At 38.1% G+C, this 9263-nt stretch overlaps 1 pseudogene; it reads right to left on the reverse strand.

Moving 5' to 3' along the window:
• Window positions 1-407: 407 nt before the first annotated feature.
• LOC102833277 lies at window positions 408-1132 on the reverse strand (annotated as a pseudogene).
• Between the last annotated feature and the right edge of the window lie 8131 nt (window positions 1133-9263).

Raw genomic sequence — 9263 nt, forward strand, 5'->3', positions numbered from 1 at the left:
TTGACCAATTTCTAAATTGAAATATTTTCCTTTATACTGTCATTTTTCACTGGCAGTTGCGGGAAACTGATGCCCTGACCCTTATGCTAGATCCATAGCTTTAGTGCTATTCCGTGAGAGTACCATCTCTGGGTTTTCACCCCCTCCCTCATGGAGACTTTCTTACCTGACTCTGCTCTTCTGCCACCATACTGGAAGTCCAGAAATTCACTTTTGAAAATACTTTAAAAAACTAAACAGTATAACAAAACAAAACAAAAAACCCAACAGTGCAGGCACCTAAATTCTGAGACCACATGTAAAAGTCAGATTTTGTGGTTCTCAGTGTCAGTGGAGGAAATTTCCAAGGGGTGGAATGGGGAAGAGTGGAGTGGTCAGAGATGGTTTCTCATGTTGGCTTTTATGTCTCACTGATTTTCATCTTTTGCATTCTGCAGCACTTCTTTATTCTGCTCTTCACTATTACCCTGCATATCTGCATTACATAGTGTCAGATTATCACCTAACAACTGCATGGAAAGTGTAGCATCCTTATCATTTTCTTCATCCAGAGCATCTAGTTCTGCAATTTCATCATCAAAAGCTGCTCTTGCCAACCTATAAGCATGGTCAGGGGAATTAAGAATTTCAAAGTAGAATACAGAAAAATTGAGAGCAAGACCTAAGCAAATGGGATGTATTAGTAGAAGTTCTGACATTGCAGTGTCACTATCAGCTTTATATGCCACTAGGCTATTCCCTGTGGCAATTCAGCCAGATACCTGTGATAGTTGCCTCTCAGTTTATAATAGAAAACATTGGTCTCACCAGTGTTAGCTGCTAGAATAAGGTTTTTGTCCAGTATATCCAGAATGTCACAACAGATTAACTTTAGTTTGGTCTCAACCATTTGCCAATATTCCTGTATCATTTTTAGTTTGTCTTCTTTCTGCTCAATGCTGCTGATTATTATCCAGGACACTCTTCTAGCTCCAATCACATTTTTATATGCAATCAATAGGAGGTTTCTTTCTTCAACTGTCAACTTCACATCCATTCCAGCTACTTTCTTCATTGATTCCACCATTTTGTCATATTGCTCAGCCTGTTCCACCAGGTTTGCTTGGTATATAAAATCCTCCCGATCATCCATAGCATGGTGACTCAAGCAAGTTCTGCATGGTGGTTAGAAGCAGATAGCATCTCCAACTCTCTTGGCCTCTTGCTCCCCATGTAAGCAGCAAAAATGGCAGTGCTTCAATGGTATTATAGTTTCTTACTTTGTATTTTGGCCACTTCTTGGAGGCACTCTGTCTTGTTTCTTCACGTAAACTGAAATTGTCTGTTTCCTCTGAGACATTTTGGTGTTGTTATATTTATATTTAATTACTGATTGTATGTTGTTGTGTTCTTAGGCACTCACTGCCTGTTTCCTGGTGTTTGTGATGAAGACTGGAAGTGTGAACAAAGTTCTCTGTTCACTGTTTGTGTAGAGTGGGTTCACATGCTCCCAGATGCATGGGTGGCATGCCTGGTGCCCAATACCAGACAGAGTAGAGGCTGCACAGAAGAGGTTGCCATTGGCTACTGGGATTGCAAGGGCAGGGACTGGCCATGTCACTAACTACCAGGTGGGTATGAAGAACAAGAGAAAGCTTCACCCCCTTGCTGTCAATCTCTAGCAGCATCCTGTGCCTCCAGCTCAGTATAATGACAATTGCCCAAAAACTCTCAAGATGGCTACTCAAAATATTGATTAGGAAAAGAAGATGACAAAAGCAGTGAATGAGAAAACAGATGGGTAATATGTTACCTGTACTGACGTGGCACAGCCATATTAAACTTTTGCAAGCAACATCAATTGAGACAGTGACCTGACACCACAATTATACACCAGTGACTGTTGACAAGAAAGGTATAACTCTCCCTTTTTCCCCACACTGGTCAGAAGCATGGCCAGTCTCACCATCACCCATACCCTGTACAGTCCCTGCCCTGCAAGAAGTTGGAGCCACACTACTGTGTTTTGGGTTTTGGGTGCACCACTCTCATGTTTGGAGGAGAAAGAACTCTACCTCCTCAGACCATCAGAATGTCCAGTGTTGGTTCCCTAGCCTTCCATAGCCAGCACCTTGTCACCAGCTGCTCTCTGGGGTCAAAAGATTTCACACTGGGAACAAAGACCTTAACCTTAGCCATTATCTGAGCTGGCAGGAACTACTTCCAGATCAGGTGCCCTGAACCTACACAGTACATAGACTGGCAAGAACTCCATCCAAAGCTAGGCTTTCACCGTCTCACTCTTCTCCCTACCCCCAACCATGTGAGAGAATGCCAACCCAAACCAGGTGCCCTGCCATCCACAGTTTTCTCCTTTCTGGGTGGAGCCACACCCCCTTTTTTATTTTCATTTCCTTTTTTGTCCCTTTTCTCTCTCTCTTCCCTTGTTTTTCATTTTCCTCTGCTTTCCTTTTCTCTTTCTTTACTTCTGCTTCTCTTTCTTTTTTCCCTCCTCCCCATCTTTCTTTTTCTTTCTCTAAATTTTTTTCTTTACTACGCTCATATTTTTCTTCTTTCTTCCTCCCTCTACCCAGTTTTGTTTATTGTATTTTTTCTTTCTTTGTAGTTTTGCTCTTATTTTTCTCTTTCTTTGGAATATATTTCTTTCCCTTTTTTGTCTTTTTGTCTATTATATATCTTTTTATTGCTGCTGTCTGATGTTTTCCCCATTTGATTATTTTCTCTTTTTTTGCTGGCTTTTTTCTTTCTTTCTTTTCTTGCCTTACACAAAGTGAGAAAGCAACTCTGCCTATACAGCCCACCCAAGCCCATGCCTCCTGCTCCTGTACAACCTTATAAAAAATATACAGCAGCCAATATCAGCCAAGCCTGCCTGGAACTGTACTACGTGAACAGAGAACTGTACAAACACTTCTATTCTCTATCATAACATTTCTATTCTTAACAGTGTGTCCTCAGGCAGGTGGTGAATGCCTAAGGACACACCAATTTACAATCATCATCAATAAAATCCAAATATAACAGCATCACAAAATCTCAGAAAAACAAACAATTTCACTTCACACAAAGAAATGAGACAGAGTGGTTCAAACAAGTGGACAAAAAGTAGAGCCAGAAATCACTTTTGAGAAATAAATGGCATTGGAACTACCTGATAAGTAATTCAAAAGAATGATATTTAGGTACCTTTAACAGTTTGAGAGAAAGATTGTGAAAGGTACAGATGAAAACAAGGAAAGCACACACACACACAAACAAAACTTTAGAAGAATTCAGGGAAACACTATAAGAGCAAACTGACAAAATAAAAATTTTAAATCAAAACAAGCAAATAGAAATCCAAAAGATTAATATTAAGATTTCAGAAGTAGTACATTTACAGGGCAAAGGAGTGGAATTGAATCAATAAAAGGCTGGCTTCATGAGCTTGAAGATAATCTATCAGTACTAATCTGCTATTAGAACAATCAGAGAAAAAGAAAGAAAATATGAATAAAGTCTAAGAATTAGGTGGGACTTCATCAAGAGTAATAACTTAAATGTGATCAGAATTCCAGAACAGGAGAAAATGGGAAAAAAAACAACAGAGAAAATTCTTGAATGCATGTGTGGCCTATTCCCAATATAATGAACATATGGGAAAAGTTAACTCTTTTCTGCTGGGTACCTGGTACTCTAAAATTGTGAGCCATTTCCTTGATATAAACTCTTTATGTATATATGGTGGTGGTGGTGGTGTGCCGTGGAGTCTGTTTTGACTCATACAGACCCTGCATAGGGTTCCTGAGGCTGTAAATCTTTAAAGAAACAGAAAGCCTCATCTTCTACAGAATAGCTGGTAGTTTCGAACTTCTAACATTAATGTTAGAAGACTGACTTGTAATCACTATGCTACCAGAGTTCATATATATATATATATATATCTGTTTTTTGTTTTGTTTTTTTCTCTAGAAAACCTGGCATAAGACAGGAGGGTTGGGAATGAAGGAGGAATGGAAATAAGAAGCATACAGGGAGGAAGTGGAATTAGTGATATTATCTTGAAGGGATTGCAATCAATGAGATGAAACTAAGTGTGTGTGGTTTACTGAATGTAAAACTGATGGTCTGTTCTGTTAAACCTTACCCAATTCACAAAAAAAGTTTTTTAAAAATAATTCTATAATGAGATTGGTAGTGATATTAATGCATATGATGTCTTGATATTGTATCATTAAATGTATCAGCACTTAGAAGATCTGCATGGCTTACTGAACCAGTATTACCAAATGACCAATATATTATATTACAACATCATGCATGGGTATAAGGTCTATTCAAAGTGTAAGATAGAGCAATGGGGTGGCAATGCAATAATATATTGAAAGCTCATTGATACAGTTCCACATTGTACCTAGCCTTTAAGATATAGGCCTTTGTCAATTTTAGTGTAATATCAAAATAAAATATTCACAATAATCCAAATAGATGTTTAAAAAGCACCTTCCTACTTCCAGTTTTGGGGCAGGAGAAGCAGAGATAGGTAGGGGAGACTCCTCGGTGGAGGTGCGAAGAAACCAGAGAATGTGCTTTGCCAGAACAGTCCAACGGCTTTTGATCTAATATAAATGTGGGGCATCTGACTGTGGCGGGAATACATGGCAATTTCTAGTTCGATCAGGACATTGCCTGCAGGCCCCTCAGCCTGGGCTGAGATCAGAGGGCAGGGCCACAGCCAAGCTGATACAGCACTGAAACCATGGAGCTACATCCGGAAAAAAGAGATGTGATGGCTTTGTACATTTTTCTTCACTCCTCTCCCATCGCACCCTCTCTGCCCAGCCTGGACACCTTCAGGCAGGTGGGAGTGCACCCCCAAAAGGGTCCAGCATTACACTCATAGTTTTCCCACAACACAAGGAGGAAATCCCTGGGAGACCCAGCGGTACCACAAGCTAATTTTTGGTGTCTTCTTATAACATCTGACTCTGGGACTCAGCCCTAAAATTGAACTAGGCTGGACCCTTTATCGCTTCCTTACCTAACAAGAGACAGAAGGTCTGGAAATACAGCCAAACCTTATTTGCACCTTGTAAAATCCCAACATAAAAGGTAAGAGCCAACCCCAACTACTATATACAAGGGTGCAGCTATTTTGAGAATTACTCTGTGCATACACAGATACTTAACTGACCTTCAGAGATAAAAATAATGGATAATCATTCTCCCATTCATTTCTCAATATCTTATTATCTGCACACCTCCACAGTGGTGACTAGAAGAGAAGCCAAAGTGAGAGGACACCCCCACCCACCACTGGAGGTATCTACTGTGTATGCACACTGACCTGCACAGAAAAGGATACTGAACAGTCGGCAATGGTTTTATTTTTGCTTTTGAGTGGTGTTTTTTGTCTTCCCTTTTATATTGTTGCTGTTTTGGGTTCTTTTGGTCTCATATTTTTCCTGGGAGTGAGAGCTTTCTCTCCCTATGTTACCCAAAAATAAACAGCAATCATGGCCATATAGCCAAGGTACAAGCATACCCCATAATATTCCACCGTCCAGACAGGAGCCAATATCAGATGTTAGGCATTACACAGATAACCAACACTTGCTAAGATAACCTGCAGCTGAATTTTGAGAATTATTCTGAATCCTAAAAGCAGCCATGGAAAAGAGAAGTGTTACTTACAAAGGCAAGTAAATCCGATTAAGCTCTGACCTATCAGCAGAAATCATGCAGGCAAGAAAGAAATGGGGAGACATATATAAAACCCTAAAAGAAAAAAAACTGGCAACCAAGAATCATCTATCTAGCAAAACTATCGATCAAATATGATGGTGCAATCAAAGCATCCCAGGATAAACAGAAGCTAAGAGACTTTGTCAAAGCCAATCCAGTACTTCAAAACCTCATAAAGGGAGTTCTTTGAACCGAAAACCAACAAAAACAGACAACAACTAGAGACTAAAAGATGTGGCAATACCACCCAGAACTCAGTAAACAGAGAGCAGAGTTCAGAACAGAACATACTTACAACATGAATTCAGAAGACCTGTGAGGCCAATCGAAGATCAAAATAATAACAATGCCCAAGAAGGGAAAAATATAGGAAGAGAGATCCAGGTGGTGAGGAGGTCAGGTAGATTTCAGAATACAATAGACTGTCTTAAATGGAGGGAAACGTTAGTAGACTATTGGGTAACCTCAAAGAAAGTCAATACTTCACAACTTACCATGAAAATGAAAATCCAAGTAGAACAAGGAAACATTAACACTAAGAAGAAACTGACAAGAAATAGCACAAAAACATGAACTCAGCATAAGAAGGTGTGACAAACAAAGAAACAAATAGCACCACAAAAATTAACATAATGACAGCAATTCATTCATACCTATCGATAGTTACACTGAACATCAGTGGATTAAATACACTAGTGAACAGACAGAGATTGGCAGAAAGGATAAAAAAAGCAATACCATTCAATATGCTGCCTGCAAGAGACACATCTTACACACAAAGACAAAAACGGACTCAAAGTTAAAGGATAGAAAAAATATACCAAGCTAATTGCAGTCAAAATTGAGCAGGAGTGGAAATACTAATCAAGAATAAAATAAACTTTAAGGCAAAAACTAGCATAAGAGATAAAGAAGGATACTATCTCATGATTAAAGGGTCAATTAAGCAAGATGACATAACCATAATAAATATCTACACTCCCAAAGAAAGAGCACCAAGAAATATAAAGCAAACCCTATAAGAATTGAAGAAAGAAATAGACATATCTACAATTATTGTTGGAGATTTTAATATGCCACGTTCAAAAAGGGATAGAGCCATCAGAAATAAACTCAACAAAGGTATAGAGGAACTAAACAGCACAATTAACCAACTTGATCTCATACATGGTTACAGAGCATTTAACCCAACAAAAGCACAATACACATTCTTTTCCAGTGCACATGGAACTTTTTCCAGAATTGACCACGTGTTAGGTCACAAACCAAGCCTCCATATATTTACAACTATGAAAATACTACAAAGCATCTTTTCAGATCACAATGCTATAAAACTAGAAATCAACAATAAGAAAACCAAGGGATTGAACTCAGATACATGGAAACTGAATAACGCCCTTCAAAAATCGACTGGGGAGTAGAAGAAATTAAATGTGAACTCATAAAGTTCCTAGAAACAAATGAGAACGAAAAACACAACATACCATAATCTTTGGGAAATGTGAAAATAGTGCTGAGAGGACAATTTATTGCAATAAATGCACATATCCAAAAAGAAGAAAGGACCAAAATTAACACAGCATCTCCAACAATTAGAAACAGACATCTGAGGGAATCTACATTCACCAAAAGAAAAGAAATAATAAAGATTAGAGCAGAAATAAATGAGATAGAAAATAGAAAATCTTTAGAAAGAATCAACAGGACAACAAGCTGGTTCTTTGAAAGGATTAATAAAATTGACAAACCATTGGCAAACCTAACAAAAGAAAAGAGGGAGAAGACACAAATAACATGCATTAGAAACCACATGGCCAATGTCACAATGGAACTTCCCAAAGCAAATAAAAAGGATAATAACAGAATATTATGAAGTTGTACTCTAACAAATTTGAAAACTTAGAAGAGATGGATACATTTTTAGAAAAACACGACCTACCTAAATTTACAAAGTGAACTAGAAGACTTAAACAGACCCATATAAAAAAAGAAATTGATCAGGTCATCAAAAAACTCCCAACCGGAAGTCCAGGTCCAGATGGCTTCACTGGTGAGTTCTACCAATCATTCAGGGAAGATCTGTCACCAATTCTATTCAAATTATTGCAAAATATAGAAGAGGATGGAAAAATTCCTAATACATTTTATGAAGCACGCATAATCCTCACACCAAAACCAGGGAAGGACATCACTAAGAAAGAAAATTATAGACCAATATCCCTTATAAACACATGTGCAAAAATTCTCAACAAAATCCAAGCCAAGAGAATCCAACAGCACATCAAAAAAATAATACATCATGATTAAGTGGGATTCATATCAGGGATGCAAGGATGGTTCAACAGTCAGTGTAATCCACCACATAAATAAGAAAAAGGAAAAGAACCACATGATCATATGAATGAACGCAGAAAAGACATTTGACAAAATCCAACATCTATTCCTGATAAAAACCCTCAACAAAGTAGGAATTGAAGGGAAATTCCTCAACAAAATTTAGATCATATATACAAAACCAACAGCTGACATTACTCTCAATGGAGAGAAACTAAAGGCCTTCCTTTTGTGAACAGGAACCAGACAAGGATGCCCTTTGTCACCACTCCTTTTCAACATTGTGCTGGAAATCTTACCCAGAGCTATATGGCAAGATAGGGAAATTAAAGGCATCCAAACTGGCAAAGAGGAAGTAAAACTCTCTATATTTGCAGACGATATGATCCTACATAGGAAACCTCAAAGACTCAGTGAAAAAGTTACTAGACCTCATTGGAATATTCAGCAAAGTGGCAGGGTATAAGATCAACATACAAAAATCAGTTGGATTTCTCAATACTAATAATGACAGCACTGAAAAGAATTTTAAGAAAGGACATTTACAATAGCTGCCCAAAGGATGAAATATCTAGGAATAAATGTAACCAGAGAAACAAAGAAAACTACAAAACACTACTACAAGAACCCAAAAGAGACTTTAAAAATAGAAGAATATACCATGCTCCTCGGTAGGAAGACTTAGCATTGTGAAAATGTCAATACTGCCCATGGCAATCTACACATATAATGCAATCCCAATCCAGATTCCAACGACATTCTTCAAAGAGATGGAAAAAACAATTATAAACTTTATACGGAAAGGAAAAGAGACCTAGGATAAACATTGCTTAAGAAGAAGAATAAAGTTGAAAGCCTCTCATTCCCTGATTTCAAAGTTTGCTACACAGCTACAGAGGTCAAAACAGCTTGGTTCTGATACAATGAAAGATACCTAGGTCAATGGAACAGAATCTAGAATCCAGAAATTAACCCATCCACATACAGACAACTGATTTTTGACAAAGGGCCTAAATATATTGCATGGAGAGGAGATAGTCTCTTCAACAAATGGTGCTGGCAGAACTGGAGAGCGATATGCATAAGACTGAAACAAGACCTTTACCTCACGCCTTGTACTAAAACCAACTCGCTATGGCTTAAAGACTTAAATTTGAATCCCAGAATTATAAAGATCATCAGTGAAAAAATAGGGACAAATGTGA

The sequence above is a fragment of the Chrysochloris asiatica genome, unplaced genomic scaffold (assembly GCF_000296735.1).
Source record: "Chrysochloris asiatica unplaced genomic scaffold, ChrAsi1.0 scaffold00062, whole genome shotgun sequence".
NCBI classification, from domain to species: Eukaryota; Metazoa; Chordata; class Mammalia; order Afrosoricida; family Chrysochloridae; genus Chrysochloris; species Chrysochloris asiatica.